Genomic DNA, 26,175 nt, shown 5'->3' with positions numbered 1-26,175 from the left:
AATACAAAAATATTGGTTCCCTGGTGGGACTGGTTAGTTTTATAAGGAAAAAAAAATATTTTTAAATGTAAAATAGTAACATCAGTGTGCTATCAATATATAGGGAGGTCTAATAAACAATTTGGTTTTGAAGACCTTATAGCTAAGGCAATATAGATAGAACTGGTGTATAGCCTCAATGAGCAGTGCAAAATGATAAATATTTACATATATATATATATATATATATACTAGAAGGTGGCCCGATTCTACGCATCGGGTATTCTAGAATTTACGTATTGTGTAGTTCATGTATGATTTTTGTTATATATATATATAGATGTTGTGTAGTTACCAAGTGTTTGTGTAGGGGCTGTACATGTTCTGGGTGTTGTCTGGGTGTGACGGGGGGTGAGAGCGGTGTTATATGTGTGTTGCGTGTGTTGCGTTGTTTGTGGAGCGCTGTGTGTCTGTAGCGTTGTGTGTGTGTTGCGCGGTTTGTGTGTGTGTGGTGTGTTTTGGGGGGAGGTATGTTTTGTGCAATGTGTGTGTTGTGCGGTATGTGCGTATATTTGTGTGTGCCGCGGTGTTTGTGTGTTGGGTGCTGTGTGTGCGCAGCGTTGTCTGTGTGTGTGGGTGTCTGTGTAGGGCAGTTGTTTGTGGTTCCTAGTGTGTGTGTGTGTGTGTGTGTGATGTGTGGTGTGTTGTGCAGTGCGCGCGCGCGTGTGTGTGTGTGTGTTTTGGGGGGAGGTGCGCACTCCCAAACGTGCTCCATCCCCCATGCAGCGCACTCCCCATCGTGCTCCATCCCCCATGCAGCGCACTCCCCATCGTGCTCCATCCCCTATGCTGCGCACCCCCCATCGTGCTCCATCTCCCATGCTGCGCACTCCCAAACGTGCTCCATCCGCCATGCTGCGCACTCCCAAACGTGCTCCATCCGCCATGTTGCGCACTCCCAAACGTGCTCCACCCGCCATGCTGCGCACTCCCAAACGTGCTCCATCCCCCATGCTGTGAACTCCCCATCGTGCTCCATCCCCGATGCTGCGCACACCCCCATCATGCTCCATCCCCGATGCTGCGCACCCCCCATCGTGCTCCATCCCCCATGCTGCACCAGCATCAGCCTCTCTGCCCCCAGCATCAGCTTCTCTGCCCCCAGCATCAGCCTCTCTCCTCCCAGCATCAGCCTCTCTCCTCCCAGCATCAGCCTCTCTCATCCTAGCATGAGCCTCTCTCCTCCCAGCATCAGCCTCTCCTCTCTGTCCCCAGCATCAGCCTCTCTCCTCCCAGCCTTCCCCAGCATCAGCCTCTCTCCTCCCAGCCTCCCTCCTCCCACCCTCCCCCAGCATCAGCCTCCCTCTCCCAGCCTCCCCCAGCATCAGCTTCTCTTCTCTCAGCCTACCTCTCCCAGCCTCCCTCCTCCCAGCCTCCCTCAGCATCAGCCTCCCTCTCCCAGCCTCCCCAAGCATCAGCCTCCACCAGCATCAGACTCTCTCCTTCCAGCCTCCCCCAGCATCAGCCTCCGCCAGCATCAGCCTCTTTCCTTCCAGCCTCCTCCAGCATCAGCCTCCCTCTCCCAGCCTTCCCCAGGATCAGCCTCTCTCCTCCCAGCCTCCATCCTCCCAGCCTTCCCCAGCATCAGCTTTCCTCTCCCAGCCTCCCTCAGCATCAGCCTTCCCCAGCATCAGCCTCTCTCCTCCCAGCCTCAGCCTCTCTCCTTCCAGCCTCCCCCAGCATCAGCCTCTCTCCTTCCAGCTTCCCTCAGCATCAGCCTCCCCTTCCCAGCCTTCCCGAGGATCAGCCTCTCTCCTCCCAGCCTCCTTCCTCCCAGCCTCCCTCAGCATCAGCCTTCCGCTCCCAGTCTCCCCCAGCATCAGCCTCCCCAAGCATCAGCCTCCACCAGCATCAGCCTCTCTCCTTCCAGCCTCCCCCAGCATCAGCCTCCCCTTCCCAGCCTTCCCCAGGTTCAGCCTCTCTCCTCCCAGCCTCCTTCCTCCCAGCCTCCTTCCTCCCAGCCTCTCCCTCCCAGCCTCCCTCAGCATCAGCCTTCCGCTCCCAGTCTCCCCCAGCATCAGCCTCCCCAAGCATCAGCCTCCACCAGCATCAGCCTCTTTCCTTCCAGCCTCCCCCAGCATCAGCCTCACTCCTTCCAGCCTCCATCAGCATCAGCCTCCCGTTCCCAGCCTTCCCCAGGATCAGCCTCTCTCCTCCCAGCCTCCTTCCTCCCAGCCTCCCTCAGCATCAGCCTTCCCCTCCCAGTCTCCCCCAGCATCAGCCTCCCGAAGCATCAGCCTCCACCAGCATTAGCCTCTCTCCTTCCAGCCTCCCCCAGCATCAGCCTCCCCAAGCATCAGCCTCCACCAGCATCAGCCTCCCTCGTCCCAGCCTCCCCCAGCATCAGCCTCCTCCTCCCAGCCTCCCCCATCATCAGCCTCTCTCCTCCCAGCCTTCCCCATGATCAGCCTCTCTGCTCCCAGCCTCCTCCAGCACGCCGTGCTCCTCTGCCGACACTCACACACCCGATCGCATCCACTCACACACACCCGATCGCATCCACTCACACACACCCGATCGCATCCACTCACACACACCCGATCGCATCCACTCACACACACAGACACTGACGATATCGCACATACGCGCTGATACTCACAACATCCGGACATACCACATGCCTCTGGCCATGTGATCCTCCGTCAGGTCCTGGAAGATCACAACAGCACAGTATCGAGGCCGAGAAGCAAGCGATATCGCCGGATGCTGTGAGTATGTGGATGCGATGTGTGTGTGAGGTGTGTGTGAGGTGTGTGTGAGAGTGAGTGCGATCTGATGTGTGTGTGTATGCGTGTGTGTGTGCTGTTATGTTTGTGCGTGTGGAAGTCCCGCCGCTGCAGGACCTTGATTTACTGGTAACTATGCAAGCATGGTTACCAGCGCAACACGTCCCCCGCTCGCATGGGAGCAAACACCAGCATACGGCGGCGGCGTACGCTGATGTGGGCTCCCGTTGGTGAGGGGGGAAAGGGGGGGGGAGTACAGTACTCACCTGGGATTCGTGGCTCCGTGGCCGTGTCAGTTTGGGCAATGCGGGGGGGGGGGCGAGAGCTAACGTCTATTGCGTGAGGGGGGCGGGGCGTGGCGTGGGCGAGTTGCCAATGCCTGCAGGGTGCCGGGGCGAGAGGCCAATCTGTGGGGGGGCGCAGAGCCTGGGCGAGCGGCTGGCCAATCCGTGTGGGGGCGCAGCCGGGGCGAGAGGCCAATCCGTGGGGGGGGCGGGGCCATGGCGAACCCAGCGACCAATCAGCTTTGTGTCACCGTAAGGACATGTCACGGTGACACAATTTTGGAGCATGACAGACAGACAGACAGAATAAGGCAATTATATATATAGATATATATATATATATATATATGTATAGATATATATATATAGATATATATACAATATATAAAGCTGAATGTGCGTGTGTGTGTGTGTGTGTGTGTGTGTGTCTGGGATTGGCATCCGCACCGTCGCAGCTACAGCCACAAAATTTTGCACACTCACACTTCTGGACCCCGAGAGCGTCATACGCTATGTTTCGAGGGGAACTTTTAACCCCGCTTTTTACAGTTATTCGCCAAAAATCATGCCTCCATTAAAGCGAATGGAGCTGGGAGCCACAGTGCAGCCAGAACTTCAGAAGAATGCGCAGCCACGCCCTTATATGGAGTGTTGGCGTGTCACAATGCAGCCACGGAAAGAGGCAGACACAGACAGGGAAAGAGACAGACACAGACAGGGTAAGAAACAGACATAGAAAGGGTAAGAGACAGACACAAAGACAGACAAAGAGACAGACTGACAGGGAAAGAGACAGACAGGAAAAGAGAGGGAACGAGAGAAACAGGTTAAGAGACAGACACAGACAGGTAAAGAGACAGACACAGGGAAACAGACAGACAGGGAAAGTGACAGAGATAGATAGACAGGCAGACAAGGAAGGAGATAGATAGACAGACAGACAGACAGGGAAAGAGATTGAGACAGACGGAGAAAGAGACAGAGACAGTCAGAGACAAACAGGGAAAGAGACAGACAGACAAAGATAGAGAGACAGAGAGATATATACAGAGGGGAGACAGACAGAGAATTGGAGAGAAACAGAGAGACAGTTACTATCCCGGGCGTTAATATATTCTATTTATACATTCTATCCCTGGAATGTTAATCTAAAATATAAAGCTCAGTGTATGTGTGTGTGTGTGTGTGTGTGTGTGTGTGTGTGTGTGTGTGTGTGTGTGTGTATGTCCGCTAAAGGAATCCGCACCATCGCATGTACAATCACGAAATTTTGCACAGACGCCTCATGTGACCCAGGGAGCGTCGTAGACTATGTTTGGGCGGGAAAATTTAATCCCGTGCTTTCCAGTTACGTTACAAAATCCTACAGCCATTAAACTGAATGGAGCTGGGAGCTATAGTAGGCAATAAATAGCAACTGTCAGTGGTTGCTATAGGAACAAAATAAACTGTTAGAATAAGATAGGATAGACGGATAGAGAGAGACAGAAAAAGACAGAAAGACGGGGAGACAGATTGGGCAAAGAGACAGCCGGAGAAAGAGACAGCCGGGCAAAGAGACAGCCCGGCAAAGAGACAGCCCGGCAAAGAGACAGCCCGGGAAAGAGACAGCCCGGGAAAGAGACAGCCCGGGAAAGAGACAGCCCGGCAAAGAGACAGCCGGGCAAAGAGACAGCCGGGCAAAGAGACAGACCAGGAAAAGAGACAGCCCGGGAAAGAGACAGCCCGGGAAAGAGACAGCCCGGGAAAGAGACAGCACGGCAAAGAGACAGAATGGGCAAAGAGACAGACTGGGCAAAGAGACAGACCGGGCAAAGAGACAGACCAGGAAAAGAGACAGCCCGGGAAAGAGACAGCCCAGGAAAGAGACAGCCCGGGAAAGAGACAGCCTGGGAAAGAGACAGCCTGGGAAAGAGACAGCCTGGGAAAGAGACAGCCCGGGAAAGAGACAGCCTGGGAAAGAGACAGCCCGGGAAAGAGACAGCCCGAGAAAGAGACAGCCGGGCAAAAAGACAGAGAGAGAGAGACAGATACAGAGATTGAAACAGACTGATGGAAATACAGAGAGATAGAAACAGACAGACAACGAAAGAGACAGACAGTGACTGGGAGAGAGACTGTCAGGTTTCCGGGATTTCCAGTTCTCTTTTGAAAGAGCTTGCCCTCGGTTAAGATGGAGTTTACTGTTCTGTTGCCCTACTTCCTGTCCAGCTGCTTAAAAGGCCGCCTCTAAGCCTAGTCCAGTGCCTGAGTATACTGCTTGCTGTGTGCTCCTGCTTTGCTGCTCCTAATTCTTGATTGCCTTTGGATCCTCCTGAAAGACTACCGACACCGTCTCTGGACCGTACCCCGTTTTCTTCAAGCTGTGCCCGGACTCCGTCTGCCATCTTCGGTCAGCACTTCTGCCCGGTACCTTCCGGTTCGTAACCACTCTGGACTATCATCCCGTACGGACACTTCTGGACTTTACCACTTGCCCCTTGTGTCCCGGCTGCTGCGCATTTAGGCCTTCCGGGGTGATTGCCAGACAGTCCCTGTATAGGGGTTCTGTTACGGGGGGCTGTCTGATAATAACTGAAAGGAGTATCAGACAGTCAGGGTCCACCGTGCAAAGACTTTGCTGCAGACTATGGCAGAGTGCAATACCTCTGTTAACTCACAGAAGGATATAATAAGTAAGTAAAGCAATTCCTCCCTTACTTGGAGGGTGTGTGGAATGATCTCTGTTAATAATCACAGAGACAAAGGCAATGTGTGCAAAATGGCACCTACCTAGGTCCGCTCTTCTAGTGGTGCAAAAGAGACGAACAGCAGCGTAAGCCGCACAAAGCTCCTACCTGCGTTCGCTCCACTAGTGTGCGACGACACGAACCACTAGATATGGCACCTGCCTAGGTCCGCTCTTCTAGTGGTGCAAAAGAGACGAACAGCAGCGTAAGCCGCACAAAGCTCCTACCTCTGTTCGCTCCCCTAGTGTGCGAGGATACGAACAACTGCCAGACGCAGTATAAGGAACGTTACCCTAGCGGCAACGTCCACCTACGAGTAGAATCACAAGGCCCAGCCAGACCATGTGCCTCAGGCACCTGCCTATGTCCGCTCCCCTAAGAGGTAAGGATACGGACAGCAGCCGAAGCTGTAAGGTATAAGAACGCTACCCTGCCGGTAGCGCTCACCTAGCATAGACAGAGGAATGCCTAGAGGAACGCGCACAGAGCGTCTACTCATATGCATGAACCAAGAGGACTGAGCACCATGCGGCGTGTGTCAGGGTCTTATATAGACTCTGTGCCTCATCCAAGATGGAGGACACCAGAGCCAATCCGCTGCCAGAACGACAGGAGTGACGTCATGCTGGCCTATCACCGAGCAAGACGTCACAAGCACATGACCAGCGACCAATCGGCATAGAAGGTGTCAGAGACATGTGACCTCGTGTCAGCGATGATGTCACCCGCACATGTGCAATGGCTCCAAGATTGGACTTAGTCTCCGGCGCTCGCACATGTGCAGTAGCAAGAAATCTGGACTTAGTCTCCGGCGCTCGCACATGTGCAGTAGCAAGAAATCTGGACTTAGTCTCCAGCACTCGCACATGTGCAGTAGCAAGAAATCTGGACTTAGTCTCCAGCGCTCGCACATGTGCAGTAGCAAGAAATCTGGACATAGTCTCCAGTGCTCGCAGCAACCGTAACAGTACCTCCCCCTCAAGGGCCCCCCTCCCGGCGACGCAGGTAATCGGCAACTAAGTCGGGAGCATGGACAGCCTCCTCAGGCTCCCAAGAGCGATGTTCCGGGCCATAGCCCTCCCAATCTATCAAGAAGAACCTGCGCCCTCTAACCATCTTAGAACCAACTATGGCTCGTACCTCATAGCTAGAGCGAGAGGAATCAGAGGCAGGAGAGTGCACTTCACGAGCGTGAGGTAAAATAGCCGGCTTTAGCAGTGAGACATGGAATTTGTCATGAATCCTAAGATGGACAGGTAACTTCAATTGATAGACTACAGGATTTACCTGTCGAAGAACCTCATAAGGACCCAGGAAGCGAGGAGCAAATTTGACAGAGCTCACTCTAAGTCTCACGTGTTTTGCAGAGAGCCACACAAAGTCCCCTGGAGAAAAGACAGGAGCCGGGCGACGAAACCGATCGGACACCGTCTTCATACGGTCCTTAGCTGCTTGGATCGACTCTTGAGTCCGATCCCAAACCTCTCTGGCATTAGTTGCCCAGTCAGCCACAAGAGGAGGAGGTGCAGCAGCGGGAAACGGTACTGGTACCCTAGGGTGTTGCCCATTATTGAGTACGAACGGTGTCTGCCCAGTGGCCTCAGCCAGCGAATTGTTAAGGGCAAATTCTGCCCAGGGTAGGAGGGAGGACCAGTTATCGTGGTTCTCAGCAACAAAGTGTCGAAGGTATATAATCATAGATTGATTGGTACGTTCAACCAAACCATTAGTCTCCGGATGGTATGCCGAAGAGAGATTCAACTCAATTTGCAGAAGGCTACAAAGATCTCGCCAGAAACGGGAAGTAAATTGCGGGCCTCTATCACAAATGATACGATCTGGCATCCCGTGAAGCCTAAAGACATGCTTGAGGAATAGTTTGGCTAGTACCCTGGAAGATGGGATTCTCGATAACGGTACGAGATGAACCATCCGGGAGAAATGGTCCGTAATGACCCACACAAATCTATGTCCCTGTGAACATGGAAGATCACCCACAAAGTCCATGCCTACCACCTCCCATGGTCTATCTGGCACTGGTAAAGGATGCAAGAGCCCAGCCGGTCTCTGCCGTAATGGACGGTTGCGAGCACACGAGTAGCAGGAACCGACATATCTCTTGACGTGGCTGGCTAAGTGTGGCCACCAATACCACCTCTCCAGTAACTCTCGTGTCCGCCTAATACCAAAATGCCCACCCACCTTTGAGGTGTGGGCCCATGACAGTATATCATTCTGTCGATCAGGCGGAACAAAGGTCTTGCCCGGTGGGATTTGGTCTAACGTCACAGGGGAGAGCGTATGAAAAACCCTGGAGGGAAGGATAAGACGAGGTTCGTCAATCTCTTCCTGGGTAGAAAGCATAGAGCGAGACAGGGCGTCTGCCTTGTTATTCTTACTCCCAGACAGATAGTTGATGGAGAAGTGAAAGCGGGAGAAAAACAAGGACCAGCGGGCTTGGCGAGGATTCAGACGCTGAGCGGTTTGTAAGTACGTCAGATTCTTATGGTCTGTATAGACCTGGAAAGGATGTTTCGCTCCTTCCAGCAAGTGACGCCACTCCTCCAAGGCTAATCTCAAGGCGAGCAGTTCCCTATCCCCAATGGTATAGTTTCTCTCTGCCGGTGAAAAGGTTTTAGCAAAGAAGAAACACGGCCTTTTTCTACCTGCACCGTTCTTTTGATACAAGACCGCACCAGCACCCACTGAAGAGGCATCAACCTCTAAGAGGAAGGGCTTATTCTCATCGGGTCTTTGAAGAACGGGGGCAGTTGAAAAGTGTCTTTTTACTGCCTCAAAAGCCTGAGATGTCTCAGTAGACCAGGCTTTGGGATTAGCACCTTTCTTAGTCAAGGCCACCAAAGGGGCCACCAAAGTAGAAAAATGGGGTATGAACTGCCTGTAATAATTTATGAATCCTAAGAAGCGTTGCACCGCCTTCAAGGAATGAGGTTCGGACCATTGCAGGACAGCAGAGAGCTTTGCAGGATCCATAGCCAGGCCCTCTTGTGAGATAATGTAACCCAAAAAAGGCAATGAGGATTGCTCGAATACACATTTCTCGAGTTTAGCAAACAATGAGTGCTCCCTTAAACAGGAAAGGACACGAACGACATCCTGACGATGAGTCTCCAGATCAGGAGAAAAAATCAGGATGTCGTCCAGATACACCACTACTGAGGATAACAGTAAATCCCTGAACACATCGTTTACGAAGTCCTGAAATACTGCGGGTGCATTACATAACCCAAAAGGCATGACGAGGTATTCATAGTGACCGTCTCGGGTGTTAAAAGCGGTCTTCCATTCGTCACCCTTTCGAATTCGTACCAAGTTATACGCACCCCGCAGATCCAACTTCGTAAAAACTTGAGCTCCTCTCAGTCTGTCAAAGAGCTCCGAAATTAAAGGTAATGGGTATTTGTTCTTTATTGTGATTGCGTTGAGACCCCTGTAATCTATGCAGGGACGCAAATCACCCTCTTTCTTCCGAACAAAGAAAAACCCAGCTCCCGCGGGAGAGACAGACTTACGAATGAACCCCTTCTCTAAACTCTCTCTTATATAGGTCGACATGGCCTCCGACTCAGGTATCGACAGGGGGTAAACCCTGCCTTTAGGTGGAACCGAACCTGGGATAAGGTCTATGGCACAGTCATACGGCCTATGGGGTGGAAGAACCTCAGCACCCTGTTTGGAGAACACGTCAGCGAAATCCAAATAGGGTGTAGGTATGGGAGAGAGATCAGTTGATGCAACCGCAACGACCTTAGGTGGTAAGGGAAGACATCGGGACTGACATTTCGAACCCCAACTAATAATGCTGTCAGACTCCCAGTCAATGTGAGGAGCATGAGTCCGAAGCCATGGAAGACCCAGAAGGACGTCGTCTATACCCTCAGGCAAAACAAGAAAAGAAATCTCCTCTATGTGACCCTGAGACAGGGAAAGGCGCAAGGGAACTGTCCTCAATGTAATGGAGTCAGACAACATAGTTCCATTAACAACACGGACAGGAATAGGCGCCTCTAACATGATAGAGGGAATATTGTGTCCCTTTACAAATCCTGAGGACACAAAAATCCCGTCAGCTCCGGAATCCACAAAAGCCATAATAGGCCATGTATTCTCAGATAACGAGAGCTGACCTGGGATACAACACTTAGAGGGTGCAGAAGACGTCTCTAGTAACCCCCCTCTAATGGTTACTAGGCCAGGGAGTTTCCCTGACGACTAGGACACTTGTTGGCATAGTGCCCAGCCTGACGACATACGTAACATATAGGAGGACCAGACTTGCGTAGTCTGGAGGACGTATGACCTAACTCCATAGGAGTGGGAGATGTTTCAGATGCTGAGGAAGATGGTAATGGACCCTCAACAACTGGAATAGCCCGATGCTTAGGGCATGAGGAAGAGACCTCGAGTCTACGTTCCTTATGGCGTACATCGATCCTCGTTGCTACTGTGATCAAGTCCTCCAGAGAAGCAGGGACCTCACGAGTAGCAAGGGCATCCTTGACATAGCCTGCCAACCCTCTCCAGAAGATAGGAATCAACACCTTCTCTGGCCAATCTAGTTCTGCCACCAGAGTTCTAAAAGCAATGGCATAAGAACTAGTGGATAACGAACCCTGAGATAGAGCTAACAGTCTCAGGGCCGCATCATGGGTAACCTGCGGACCCATGAATACCGCCTTAAGAGCATCAAGAAAGTCTTGATGTCTCAGAGTAACCACATCAGAGCGCTCCCATAGGGGAGTCGCCCATTCTAAGGCTTTGTCCTGAAGTAAGGAGATGATAAAGCCTACTCTGGACCTCTCCGTAGAGAAGCGAGAAGAGTTGACCTCTAGGTGTATCTGACACTGACTAATGAAACCACGACATGATCTGGCATCGCCAGAATATCTGTTTGGCAGAGCAACTCGAGGATCATGTGCAGATGTCACCATGGTCTGAGGTTTATCCTCTATACTCTTGAGCCGTGACTCAAGTACTTGTATGTAACGGTGTAACTGCTGATATTCTGCCATAACTGCCAGACCCTTGGCTCAGTCCTAATGTTACGGGGGGCTGTCTGATAATAACTGAAAGGAGTATCAGACAGTCAGGGTCCACCGTGCAAAGACTTTGCTGCAGACTATGGCAGAGTGCAATACCTCTGTTAACTCACAGAAGGATATAATAAGTAAGTAAAGCAATTCCTCCCTTACTTGGAGGGTGTGTGGAATGATCTCTGTTAATAATCACAGAGACAAAGGCAATGTGTGCAAAATGGCACCTACCTAGGTCCGCTCTTCTAGTGGTGCAAAAGAGACGAACAGCAGCGTAAGCCGCACAAAGCTCCTACCTGCGTTCGCTCCACTAGTGTGCGAGGACACGAACCACTAGATATGGCACCTGCCTAGGTCCGCTCTTCTAGTGGTGCAAAAGAGACGAACAGCAGCGTAAGCCGCACAAAGCTCCTACCTCTGTTCGCTCCCCTAGTGTGCGAGGATACGAACAACTGCCAGACGCAGTATAAGGAACGTTACCCTAGCGGCAACGTCCACCTACGAGTAGAATCACAAGGCCCAGCCAGACCATGTGCCTCAGGCACCTGCCTATGTCCGCTCCCCTAAGAGGTAAGGATACGGACAGCAGCCGAAGCTGTAAGGTATAAGAACGCTACCCTGCCGGTAGCGCTCACCTAGCATAGACAGAGGAATGCCTAGAGGAACGCGCACAGAGCGTCTACTCATATGCATGAACCAAGAGGACTGAGCACCATGCGGCGTGTGTCAGGGTCTTATATAGACTCTGTGCCTCATCCAAGATGGAGGACACCAGAGCCAATCCGCTGCCAGAACGACAGGAGTGACGTCATGCTGGCCTATCACCGAGCAAGACGTCACAAGCACATGACCAGCGACCAATCGGCATAGAAGGTGTCAGAGACATGTGACCTCGTGTCAGCGATGATGTCACCCGCACATGTGCAATGGCTCCAAGATTGGACTTAGTCTCCGGCGCTCGCACATGTGCAGTAGCAAGAAATCTGGACTTAGTCTCCGGCGCTCGCACATGTGCAGTAGCAAGAAATCTGGACTTAGTCTCCAGCGCTCGCACATGTGCAGTAGCAAGAAATCTGGACTTAGTCTCCAGCGCTCGCACATGTGCAGTAGCAAGAAATCTGGACATAGTCTCCAGTGCTCGCAGCAACCGTAACAGGTTCGCTCTTGGTGGTCTCCCTGGGGGAGTCCGGTGCGTGGCCCCGGGAATTCCCTTTGCTCCGTTTCGGGAAGGTATTTCGTGTATTATTGTTCTACTGTGTTTGTTCCGTTGTGTACCTATCGTGGTTACCTGTTATAAACATATTTGTACCAAGAACTCGTCTCTGGTTGTCATTGCCCTAACGCTATCGAAATCCTCAGAACATACAATAGTATTACATTATACTCAGGCCATAAAAAGGATTTCGCTGGGGCAATGACTGAGACACGAGTAGATCAGCTCTTTTCCATGATTAACTCCTTGCAGCAGGAGATGGAGGCGGTACAAACTAAACTTAGAGATGTGGAGGCACAGCTGGGCCATGATCACCAGGTACTGGGTCCGGCTATTCAGGATTTGCAAGTCAGAGTGGAGGCTCAGGAAGCCGTCCCCACTACGTCCGTATCAGCTGCCGGTATGCCTAGGTTACCCCCATTCCGTTTCAATGGTGATCGTAGTCAGTTTCGTGGATTTATCAACCAATGTATACTGTTTTTTGATGTACATGCTGATTATTACCGTTCTGACCGGTCAAAAGTATTATGTATAATCATGTTATTAACCTCACGAGCACTGGCTTGGGCTAATCCTATGATAGAGAATCGGGATATCCGTTTAAATCACCTGGATGACTTTCTGACCGCAATGGCGCAAATGTTTGATGATCCGAATCGCCGTGCTACCGCTGAATCGGCTCTCCTTTCCTTACGTCAGGGAAAGCGTTCTGTCGTTGAATACGCCACTGAGTTCAAGAGGTTAGTGGTAGACACCGACTGGGGAAACAATGCATTATTGTCTGTTTTCAGAAAAGGTTTGTCCGGTACCATCAAGGATGAGTTAGCCCGTTCCGAATCTCCAGGGGATTTTGAACTGTTTCTCCAGCACTGTGTGCGTATTGATACCCGCTTGACGGAACGTAGACAGGAAAAATGGGCAGCTGTAAACCGAGTAACCAACCTTGCGTTTCCTTCCAGAGAACCCGCTCCCAGGACGCCACGGGAGGCCGAGGACGTTCCTATGCAAGTGGACTCTCTGCAAAAGCGAGAGACCAACGAACGTCGTGAACACCGGCTCCGTGAGCGTTTATGTTTCTATTGCGGTCAATCGGACCATTTCTTGATCGACTGCCCGAGACGTCCAAATCGCCCAAATAAGGTATTGGCAGCCATGGCAGAGTGTGACAACACGGACGCAGAGTCCGATATCTCTGAGGCAAGTGGACACCTGGATGCGGTATTTCCCTTGACTGTAATGTCAACATCACCGCAGGACTCAGAAGGGAAATATACCCATTGTTCGCTTCCCATTCAGATCCGGTGGGAGGGACAGCTAATACCTACATCGGCAATGATAGACTCTGGGGCAGGGGGAAATTTCATGGACTCTTCTTTTGCCAGGAAACACGGTATCCGGACTCAGCAAAGAGCCTCACCGGTTACCATGGAGACGGTAGACGGATCTCCGTTAGTTTCTGGACCAGTTGATCGGGAAACAGTACCCCTAGAATGCGTGATGAAGCCGGGTCAGCAGGAGACTCTTGTTTTCATGTTGATTTCTTCTCCTCATTTTCCGATTATTCTAGGAATTCCGTGGCTACGGTCTACAAATCCAGTCATCGATTGGGAGACTAAGGAAATATCCTTCCCACCGCAGAGTGGTCCGACCATTAGTCCAACTGTACCGGTTCCAGTAACACCGAATGCGGAGGGCACTGTACAGGTACCTGTTTTACCCCCGGTTTATCATGACTTCGCTGATATATGCGACAAAAGAAAAGCCGATCGGCTTCCCCCGCATAGACCGTATGATTGCCCCATAGACTTACTCCCAGGGGCGGAGATCCCGTTTGGGCATGTCTACCCGTTGGCGGCACCTGAGCTAGAAGCACTAAAAGAGTACATCGATGAAAGTCTAGCTAAGGGATTTATTCGCCCGTCTACCTCACCAGCAGGGGCACCCATCTTTTTCGTGAAAAAGAAAGAGGGGACTCTGAGACCCTGTATTGACTACCGGGAACTGAATAAAATAACCATCCGGAACCGATATCCGTTACCGTTGATTCCTGAGCTATTGGAGAGAGTCCAACAGGCAAAAATATTCACTAAATTGGATCTCCGTGGGGCATATAATCTACTTCGCATACGTCCGGGAGACGAGTGGAAGACCGCGTTCCGATGTCGGTATGGACATTATGAGTACCTAGTGATGCCTTTTGGACTTTGTAACGCTCCCGCGGCTTTCCAACATCTAGTTAACGATATTTTTAGGGATATAATGGACCAATTCATGGTGATTTATCTGGATGATATCCTGATCTTTTCTGATTCCCTACAGGAACACCAGGAGCACGTCAAGACCGTACTGACCCGTCTGAGGGATAACCACCTGTACATTAAACTGGAGAAATGCGAATTCCATTGCTCACAAATACAATTCTTAGGTTATGTCATCTCTCCTCAGGGACTGAACATGGAGTCTGGCAAGATACAAGCAATTCTAGACTGGCCGGAACCGGGAAACATCAAAGAGGTACAACGCTTTGTCGGTTTTGCCAACTTTTACCGACGCTTTATCCGTAACTTTTCAGAGATCGTCCGTCCCATCACTCTGTTAACCAAAAAAGGACAGAAGTATGTGTGGTCCGCCCAGGCCCAGGAAGCTTTCAATCGTCTCAAGGTATGTTTTACCTCAGCGCCAATATTAGTACATCCGAATCCCGCACTTCCCTTTATCGTGGAAGTCGACGCTTCCGACTATGCATTAGGGGCAATCCTTTCTCAAAGGACTGGGGACAAGAGTCTCTTGCATCCGTGTGCTTTCTTTTCTCGCCGGTTGTCCCCTGCAGAAAGGAACTATGACATTGCGGACAAGGAATTGTTGGCGATTATTTCAGCTTTTAAGGAATGGAGACACCACTTACAGGGAGCTGCGCAGCAAGTGATAGTACTCACAGATCATCGTAACCTGGAGTTTCTTAAATCTGCCAGGTGCCTGTCTCCACGGCAAGCCCGTTGGAGCCTATTCCTTAACCAGTTCAATTTTATCGTTACATACCGTCCAGGTTCACGTAAGGGGAAAGCCGATGGCTTGTCCCGAATCCACGCCGTGGACTCCGTGCCTGGAACCCCGTCTCAGACCGTGTTATCGGATGCCAATTTCGTTGGAGTAATCCAGGACCAGGACTTGTGGAAGGACATCAAGCTGGCCTATGATGGTGACGTATTTCTTGCTGCCCCCCCGAATGATGTAACTCTGGTTCTTCGGAATGGTGTGTGGTTGAGAGAGCGACGCATTTATGTCCCGGAGGCCGTAAGACTTCGGGTTCTCAAGTTGGTTCATGACTCCGTGTTGGCCGGTCATAGGGGGGTACAGAAGACGCAGGAATTTCTGAGCCGTTTTTTCTGGTGGCCTACCTGTTTAAAGGACGTAAAGGACTATGTCCACTCATGTGTGGTTTGTGCCCGGTGCAAGGTCCCTCGTGTGGCTCCTACGGGACTCCTCCAACCGTTACCCATTCCATCTCGCCCTTGGGGTTCTATCTCAATGGATTTTATTGTGGAGTTGCCAGTCTCAGGCGGTCACAATACCATTTTAGTGGTGGTGGATCGGTTGACAAAAGCTGCTCACTTTATTCCGTGTACCGGTCTTCCCTCAGCCGCAGAGACAGTGGATTTGGTTATCCAGAACGTATTCCGATTACATGGGGTACCAGACGAGATCATCTCTGACCGGGGCGTGCAGTTCACGTCTAGATTCTGGAAGGGGTATTGTACGGCACTCCAGATTGATGTCTGTTTGTCTTCTGCATACCATCCTCAGACAAATGGGCAAACCGAACGGACTAACCAAACCCTGGAACAATACCTTCGATGTTATGTCAGCCATCTGCAGGACGATTGGTTGAAGATGCTTCCGTTGGCGGAGTTTTCGTATAACAACACTCAGAGCAGCTCCACTAAGGTAACGCCCTTTTTCGCTAACTTGGGTTACCATCCGAATGTTTTGCCTAGGTCACCGGTTGCGGTTTCTGTGCCTGCGGTGGAGGACAGATTGACAGAGCTACGACAAAATCTGGAGGTTCTAAAGGACACTGTGGCTACGGCTCAGGAGCGTTACAAGAGGTCGGCAGACACTCACCGGAGACCGGCACCCATGTATAAGGTAGGGGACTCTGTATGGTTATCCACCAAAAACCTGAGATTGGGTGTTCCTTCGCAGAAGCTGGGACAAAAATTCATCGGTCCGTTTAGGATCACCGGGATCGTGAGCCCTGTGGCCTGTCGGCTGCGGTTACCGCACCATCTAAAGGTACACCCGGTCTTTCATGTTTCTCTCCTCAAACCCGTTTCTCCTAATACGTTTCATGGTCGTGTCGTGCCTCCTCCTCCGCCTGTGATGGTTGACGGCGAGGAGCAGTTCGTGGTTGAGGACATTATTGACTCCCGGCTCCATCGTCGTCGGCTTCAGTATCTGGTACGTTGGCAGGGGTACGCCCCCGAGGACGATTCCTGGGAACCGGTGGGTAACATTCGGGCACCCCGGAAGATTGCTCAGTTTCATCGGCGGTACCCGGACAAGCCAGGCCCTAATCCGTCCTGAGGCCGTTTCTGGGGGGGGGAGTAATGTCAGGTTTCCGGGATTTCCAGTTCTCTTTTGAAAGAGCTTGCCCTCGGTTAAGATGGAGTTTACTGTTCTGTTGCCCTACTTCCTGTCCAGCTGCTTAAAAGGCCGCCTCTAAGCCTAGTCCAGTGCCTGAGTATACTGCTTGCTGTGTGCTCCTGCTTTGCTGCTCCTAATTCTTGATTGCCTTTGGATCCTCCTGAAAGACTACCGACACCGTCTCTGGACCGTACCCCGTTTTCTTCAAGCTGTGCCCGGACTCCGTCTGCCATCTTCGGTCAGCACTTCTGCCCGGTACCTTCCGGTTCGTAACCACTCTGGACTATCATCCCGTACGGACACTTCTGAACTTTACCACTTGCCCCTTGTGTCCCGGCTGCTGCGCATTTAGGCCTTCCGGGGTGATTGCCAGACAGTCCCTGTATAGGGGTTCGCTCTTGGTGGTCTCCCTGGGGGAGTCCGGTGCGTGGCCCCGGGAATTCCCTTTGCTCCGTTTCGGGAAGGTATTTCGTGTATTATTGTTCTACTGTGTTTGTTCCGTTGTGTACCTATCGTGGTTACCTGTTATAAACATATTTGTACCAAGAACTCGTCTCTGGTTGTCATTGCCCTAACGCTATCGAAATCCTCAGAACATACAATAGTATACAGATACAGGGTACTAGAGCTAGTATATATATATATATATATATATATATATGCAGTGCCTACAAGTAGTATTCAACCCCCTGCAGATTTATCAGGTTTACACATTCGGAATTAACTTGGCATTGTGACATTTGGACTGTAGATCAGCCTGGAAGTGTGAAATGCACTGCAGCAAAAAAGAATGTTATTTCTTTTTTATTTTTTTTTTTAAATTGAGAAGTTTATTCAGAGGGTCATTTATTATTCAACCCCTCAAACCACCAGAATTCTGTTTGGTTCCCCTAAAGTATTAAGAAGTATTTCAGGCACAAAGGACAATGAGCTTCACATGTTTGGATTAATTATCTCTTTTTCCAGCCTTTTCTGACTAATTAAGACCCTCCACAAACTTGTGAACAGCACTCATACATGGTCAACATGGGAAAGACAAAGGAGCATTCCAAGGCCATCAGAGACAAGATCGTGGAGGGTCACAAGGCTGGCAAGGGGTACAAAACCCTTTCCAAGGAGTTGGGCCTACCTGTCTCCACTGTTGGGAGCATCATCCGGAAGTGGAAGGCTTATGGAACTACTGTTAGCCTTCCACGGCCTGGACAGCCTTTGAAAGTTTCCTCCCGTGCCGAGGCCAGGCTTGTCCGAAGAGTCAAGGCTAACCCAAGGACAACAAGGAAGGAGCTCCGGGAAGATTTCATGGCAGTGGGGGCATTGGTTTCAGTCAATACCATAGTAACGTACTCCACCGCAATGGTCTCCGTTCCAGACGAGCCCGTAAGGTACCTTTACTTTCAAAGCGTCATGTCAAGGCTCGTCTACAGTTTGCTCATGATCACTTGGAGGATTCTGAGACAGACTGGTTCAAGGTTCTCTGGTCTTATGAGACCAAGATCGAGATCTTTGGTGCCAACCACACACGTGACGTTTGGAGACTGGATGGCACTGCATACGACCCCAAGAATACCATCCCTACAGTCAAGCATGGTGGTGGCAGCATCATGCTGTGGGGCTGTTTCTCAGTCAAGGGGCCTGGCCATCTGGTCCGCATCCATGGGAAGAGGGATAGCACGGCCTACCTGGAGATTTTGGCTAAGAACCTCCGCTCCTCCATCAAGGATCTTAAGATGGGTCGTCATTTCATCTTCCAACAAGACAACGACCCAAAGCACACAGCCAAGAAAACCAAGGCCTGGTTCAAGAGGGAAAAAATCAAGGTGTTGCAGTGGCCTAGTCAGTCTCCTAACCTTAACCCAATTGAAAACTTGTGTAAGGAGCTCAAGATTAAAGTCCACATGAGACACCCAAAGAACCTAGATAACTTGGAGAAGATCTGCATGGAGGAGTGGGCCAAGATAACTCCAGAGACCTGTGCCGGCCTGATCAGGTCTTATAAAAGACGATTATTAGCTGTAATTGCAAACAAGGGTTAGTCCACAAAATATTAAACCTAGGGGTTGAATAATAATTGACCCACACTTTTATGTTGAAAATGTATTAAAATTTAACTGAGCAACATAACTTGTTGGTTTGTAAGATTTATGCATCTGTTAATAAATCCTGCTTTTGTTTGAAGTTTGCAGGCTCTAACTTATTTGCATCTTATCAAACCTGCTAAATCTGCAGGGGTTTGAATACTACTTGTAGGCACTGTATACACACACACACACACACACACACACCAGTGAAATGAATATGATGATAAAACAGTGAGTTCTCTCATTATACTAATTTCACTGATGTATATATATATATATATTTGTGTGTGTGTGTGTGTGTCTGTGTGTGTCTGTGTATGTATGTGTGCGTGTGTATATGTATATGTATATATACAGTTAGGTCCAGAAATATTTGGACAGTGACACAAGTTTTGTTATTTTAGCTGTTTACAAAAACATGTTCAGAAATACAATTATATATATAATATGGGCTGAAAGTGCACACTCCCAGCTGCAATATGAGAGTTTTCACATCCAAATCGGAGAAAGGGTTTAGGAATCATAGCTCTGTAATGCATAGCCTCCTCTTTTTCAAGGGACCAAAAGTAATTGGACAAGGGACTCTAAGGGCTGCAATTAACTCTGAAGGCGTCTCCCTCGTTAACCTGTAATCAATGAAGTAGTTAAAAGGTCTGGGGTTGATTACAGGTGTGTGGTTTTGCATTTGGAAGCTGTTGCTGTGACCAGACAACATGCGGTCTAAGGAACTCTCAATTGAGGTGAAGCAGAACATCCTGAGGCTGAAAAAAAAGAAAAAATCCATCAGAGAGATAGCAGACATGCTTGGAGTAGCAAAATCAACAGTCGGGTACATTCTGAGAAAAAAGGAATTGACTGGTGAGCTTGGGAACTCAAAAAGGCCTGGGCGTCCACGGATGACAACAGTGGTGGATGATCGCCGCATACTTTCCTTGGTGAAGAAGAACCCGTTCACAACATCAACTGAAGTCCAGAACACTCTCAGTGAAGTAGGTGTATCTGTCTCTAAGTCAACAGTAAAGAGAAGACTCCATGAAAGTAAATACAAAGGGTTCACATCTAGATGCAAACCATTCATCAATTCCAAAAATAGACAGGCCAGAGTTAAGTTTGCTGAAAAACACCTCATGAAGCCAGCTCAGTTCTGGAAAAGTATTCTATGGACAGATGAGACCAAGATCAACCTGTACCAGAATGATGGGAAGAAAAAAGTTTGGAGAAGAAAGGAAACGGCACATGATCCAAGGCACACCACATCCTCTGTAAAACATGGTGGAGGCAACGTGATGGCATGGGCATGCATGGCTTTCAATGGCACTGGGTCACTTGTGTTTATTGATGACATAACAGCAGACAAGAGTAGCCGGATGAATTCTGAAGTGTACCGGGATATACTTTCAGCCCAGATTCAGCCAAATGCCGTAAAGTTGATCGGACGGCGCTTCATAGTACAGATGGACAATGACCCCAAGCATACAGCCAAAGCTACCCAGGAGTTCATGAGTGCAAAAAAGTGGAACATTCTGCAATGGCCAAGTCAATCACGAGATCTTAACCCAATTGAGCATGCATTTCACTTGCTCAAATCCAGATTTAAGACGGAAAGACCCACAAACAAGCAAGACCTGAAGGCTGCGGCTGTAAAGGCCTGGCAAAGCATTAAGAAGGAGGAAACCCAGCGTTTGGTGATGTCCATGGGTTCCAGACTTAAGGCAGTGATTGCCTCCAAAGGATTTGCAACAAAATATTGAAAAAAAAAATATTTTTTTTGGGTTTGGTTTATTTGTCCAATTACTTTTGACCTCCTAAAATGTGGAGTGTTTGTAAAGAAATGTGTACAATTCCTACAATTTCTATCAGATATTTTTGTTCAAACCTTCAAATTAAACGTTACAATCTGTACTTGAATTCTGTTGTAGAGGTTTCATTTCAAATCCAATGTGGTGGCATGCAGAGCCCAACTCGCGAAAATTGTGTCACTGTCCAAATATTTCTGGACCTAATTGTATATATATATATATATATATATATATACCACGTCACAGATATATGGTTATATGGAAGAGATAGGTTGTAGATGGCCATGTATGTCATGGTTAGTGTTTTGAAACAGCATCTTTGGGTAATGGGGAGCCAGTGAAAAGATTGGCAGAGAGAGAGGAGAGGCTGGGGAATAGCGGGGGGACAGGTGGATTCATCTGGCAGCAGAGTTTAGGATAGATTGGAGGGGAATGTTAGAATGTTAGAAGGAAGGCCACAGAGCAGGAGGTTACAGTAGTCCAGGTGGGAGATGATGAGGGCATGCACTTGTGTTTTTACAGATTTTTGGTCAAGGAATGTACCTGACTTTCTATTATTCCTGCTGTCAGTATTCAGTGTACTTGGTATCTCCTCTGCTGGGTTCTTGTCCTTTTTCCTTTAGGACACGGGGAGCTAATCTTCCCTTCAGCTGCTAATCATCTGTATTTCCCCTTGGGTTTAAATACTCTCATTTTCCCTGGGCTTTTGCTGATGATATTCACAAGCTTGTGTCTTGCACTCATCAGTAGGATTGTTGCTGCTCTTTGCTGAACTTTTTACTGAGTCGTCTAAAGATAAGTTGCTTGTTGTTTTCCCCTGTGTGTTATCCCTCTGTGTCCTTTAGTGCCTAGTGAGGTTGACAAAGAGCTCATCCCATCCACTCCCTACCTAGGGCTCAGATCAGGGTCAGCCTAGGGTCAGGTATTTGGCTTGGCTCAGATGTGCGGAACGTATCTAGGATGGTGAGGGAACCCAAGGTCCAGCGGTAAGCTTGGTCAGGGGTCAGCATCTCGATCTTCTCTATACAGAGGGTTTCCCTTCGCTTTCGCCGTTTGCTTGGTACTCCCCTGTACCTATCATTACAGGAAAAGGCTTGGATATGTGGCTTGAAAAAGAGAGCAGAGTTGAGGGTAACTGAGGTAGCGAGAGCATTTGATAGTGCATTGATGTTCCTTTTTCTGAGTATTTCTTTACTGAACGGGGGCTAACTAAAGTTTTTATCTGTTGCTGCTTCACATGGTATTTTGGGTGTGTTTCTGTCCTTCTACTATTATACATTTTTTAAGTGTAAAAATAAATGTAAAAATCCAATTGAAATAAAAAAAATTAGTTTATTTGCCTAAAAAAAAATCAACCCCCAAAAAAATAACATATATATGATATTGCTGTGTTCTTCACAACCCACACTATAAAACTTTAATACTATTTATCCCATATAGTGAATGCCTTTAATAAAAACTATGACAAGACTGTTATTATTGCTTTTTGATAATCTTGCCTAGAAAAAAATAAATAAAAAGTGATCAAACAAGATTTAGACAGTTTTGTAAACAGAAAAATGAAAAGGCTCAATCTCTCACAAAATAACCACAAAAAAAAAAGTGATTTGACCACAAATCGTAATCCATGAATAAGGTATACATTCAATATCACTGGAACCATTTTTACCCAACAAAAAAAGTTAATGTCAATTCTAATGCAGGTGAACTATGTAAAAAATACAATTATAAAACAAAGATTAATTATTTTTTTTGTTCAGGTTTACTACACAAGAAAAAAATGTAAGAAAAAAAAAATGAAAAAAAATTGTATGTACGCATAAACAAAACTAAATGAATAAACTGAATAAAGAGAATGAATTGTCCCGCAAACAACAATCCTGAAAAAATAGCCTTCATATGGGTTTTTCAACAAAAACATGAAAAACTTATGAATTCTGGAATTCCACAAAAAAAAGTGAAAAAAAAGCTGCCATTAAAACGAAGTCTGATTGTGACGCCAAGAAGTAATGACTGGCCTATGACACGTTATTATTAATAAATCTCCCCCCATGCTTTGTTCTTAAGTCACATATGTAGAGTTTGGCAGATATACATTGCATTAAAGGTGTTGAATGGTCTTTTGCTAAAAGTCTGCAGTCACTAGGAAAACTCACAGTGTGCACATCACACACTGTTAGGATTCTCTGGTGTCCATAACAAAAGTGAGCAGTCATGTGACTGCAAGTATACTTCTGGCCATATTCCAACTAGACATACAGTACACAACCTCATTCAATACAAGTGAATTAAGCGATCCCTCACACATCTAGTAGAAATGTACCCGAAAGTACCCACATACTTGGGGTCACATGACCACCCGCTGTTGCTGCAGAGAATCTTGACAGTGTGCAGTGCGCACACTGAGGATACAGAAGTCTGCAGTCATACAGAGTGACTACATACTTTCAACACAAGACTAGTCAACCCCTTTAATTTCAGAAATAATTTGGAGGCTCAATATACTTAACAGAATATGGCTAGTTTACCATTGTACAATTAAACAATGCTATATCACCGGCTATTGTGGCGTCATCAGGAGTATAAAAATCAACCACAGTCATCAAGTGAACTTAGCCAACGGAAATAAAATATGATCAAATATTAAGAATTAATGAATAAACAACTTAAACCAAGACTCTTTTTAGATAACATAATATTTATCATTTTTACATTAATAGATAGAACTCGCCTAGCAAACCTTTCTAGCAGTGAAACTATCTTTGTTGTTCTTAGGAACCAATCAAAACTCAGCTTTAATTTTTCCATTGCAATTTAATATATGAAAGCTGAGCTCCAATTGGTTGTTGTGGGCACATAAGAAAATTTTGATAAATGAGGTCTAGTAGCTCTTAAATACTGTATAAATATAAATGCAAACCAAATGTAGTTGTGGATTCTAATAAATAATGTATTACATTTGAAAACAAAAGCAATTAAGAAATAAGGAAAAAATAATAAAATAAAGACATAGGGTCCAAATTATTAAGGTATTTACTCCAGATTTATGTTGGAAAACAGTTTGAAAAATTGCAAAGTTTTTGCACACCTTAAGGCCTGTGACACACATCCGTGCCGCCGGCACGTGTTTGTCATTTTTTGCACGTACCGGCGGCACGGAGACACGTTAAGCAATGCTACCCTATTGTAGCAGGCACACACACGTAAAACCACACGGAACGTGTGTCCGTGTGCGTTTGTACGTGTGTGCGTTTTTCAAAGCGCTGACATGTCAGTGTTTTCGCCCGCAGCACGGGTGTCACACGGCCCGCACCCGTACCACACGGGTGTAGTGTGGATGCGGTCCCGTGTGACACGCGCCGGAGAAAACACACGTGTCAGTGGAAAAAAAACAAAACATTACTCACCTTCTCCAGCCCTCCTGTCTCTGCCGCTGCTGCCTCTTGCTGCCGACCGCCGCTCATTATTCTCATTGAATATTCACTTCACTGCCTGGCAGCAGCAGCAGCAGCGGGGAGACGGGAGGGCTGGAGACCGAGGATCAGCACCACGGACAGCAGCGCGGACATCAGGAAGGACCAGGTGAGTATGTTAATTACCGGTTCTACGTGTGCTATCGCGGATAGCACACGTAGAACACACGTGTCCCGCACATACCAGAGACACGTACTTACCTGCACGCAACACGCAGGGGAAATACGTGTCTCTCGGCACGTGCGTGATTTTCACGTGAATGTGGCAGAGGCCTAAGGCAGGCAGAGCTGTGGGTATTGATGGGGCCGTGGTGAAGCCTGCCCGGCAAATTCATTAAAATTTAGGCAACTTTAGTGAATGAGGCCCATAGTCATTGTGTTTGCTCAAAAAGAAGGAAAGAAAAGTAATGCATAGTCTTAAGCAGAATTAATTAAGAAGCAAAACAAAATTAGGAAACTAAATAAAGGCTGATTTACATTTTCAACAGCTTGACACAAGAACCTCCCTATGACATATACTGCTGTGCCAAAAATGAACTGAACCAGGTCTGTATGGTGGGACACACCATAAGGTCTCTTTCACACGTCTGTGCATTTAACACATGTGTGACGGTCTGTGGAGCATGCCACTATGTTTGTTGGTGTGTATGTTCTCCGTGTGCCGTTTGTGTGCTATGCATGTGACATCCAGATAGCACATGGACAGCATGAACTTGTATACTTACCTGTCTCTGATGCTGCTGTTACTTCCGGGTCTGTGGTCACTGCAGTGAATATGCATGAGGTATAATGAGCGGAACCCGGAAGAAACTGCAGCGCCGGAGATAGATAAGTATAATTTTTTTTTTTATTTATTTTTTAATGGACAGGTGTTTTAACCGGTACATATCAATATGATGTCACATGGATCACATCACACCAATGTGCGGTCCGTGTTGCCATGTGGAGCACACAGACATGCATGTGCTCCACAGGGACACATGGTCCGTGTGAAAACATGGAAGTGTGTGCAAACCCATTCAATTTGGGTCTACGTGTGGATGTATCTCCTGGTATGTGTGAAAACAGACACCAACCACACGTACCAAAAACACGGACATGTGAAGGAGGCCTTACACAATACAAAACAGGGGCACATATAAAAGATAATCTTAGAACAGGAACATATTTTTAACACATTCAAATATGTAACCTATTATTTGTCTAAGATCTCTTCTTTAAAGCGTTGTCCAGTCTAAAATGGCAAGTCTGTCATTGCTCTAAGGGGTACAGCGTAAACATCCCGCCCACCTCCTTCCTTCCGCATTGGCAGCCGTGAAGCAGGTAAGGAGATGTTCCTCGCTCCTGCGGCTTCACACTCAGCGATGTGTGCTGCCGCAGGAACGAGGAACAACATTGTATCTCCTATTGGTGCGACATTATGAAAATGTCCGACGCTACACAGATCACCGATTTATGACGCTTTTGCTATAGTTTATCAGCGCATTTAGGCTTTACACGTTGCGACGTCGCTACCGGCGCCGGATGTGCGTCACTTTCGATTTTAACCCGACGATATTGCAGTAGCGATGTTGCAATGTGCAAAGTACCCCTAAGTGTCACTCTATAAGACTGCAGACTTGTGATTCTTCACATCGTGCACTGTGCACTGTTAAGATTCCCTGGTGTCTGAGGCGGGAATGGAAATCACCTGGTTGTGAGTATGTGATAAGCACGCTCCCGGGCACAATCCGACTAGAGAGGTGGAACCTCGCTCAATACACTTACATAACTGATCGAGGCCTCGCCCATCTAGTCAGATTCTGGCTCGGAGTATGCCTATTGTATACTTATGGCCTCGTGAGTGCCATTGCCAGCTCTGACATCGGAGAATCTTCACAGCGCACAGTGTGCGCAATGTGAGGATCCACCGGTCTGCAGTCACATAGAGTGACACATAGAGTGACTGCAGATTTGTAATTTTAGACTAAACATTACCTTTAAAATTCACAGTGTCCGAAGGAAAACTCCTTTAAGAGTCATGATTTATCTTTATTTTTGGGAAAATGTTATGTAAAATGAATGCCCTCTCTTAAAAGTGAATCAATTACTTCTACAAATCTAAAAAGTCCAAACGTTTTTAGTTTAGTTTATTAA

At 48.1% G+C, this 26,175-nt stretch overlaps 1 protein-coding gene across 4 annotated transcripts in view; it reads right to left on the bottom strand.

Annotated features, from left to right (window-relative positions):
• The window catches only part of LOC142243464 (sodium channel protein type 5 subunit alpha-like), a 587,685-nt gene that overhangs the window by 342,993 nt on the left and 218,517 nt on the right, over positions 1 to 26,175 (bottom strand). The window lies entirely within an intron of this gene.

Source organism: Anomaloglossus baeobatrachus, chromosome 6 (assembly GCF_048569485.1).
Source record: "Anomaloglossus baeobatrachus isolate aAnoBae1 chromosome 6, aAnoBae1.hap1, whole genome shotgun sequence".
In the NCBI taxonomy this organism is placed as follows: Eukaryota; Metazoa; Chordata; class Amphibia; order Anura; family Aromobatidae; genus Anomaloglossus; species Anomaloglossus baeobatrachus.
Note: the sequence above shows the minus strand (reverse complement) of the source record. Positions and strands in the feature narration are given on the sequence as shown.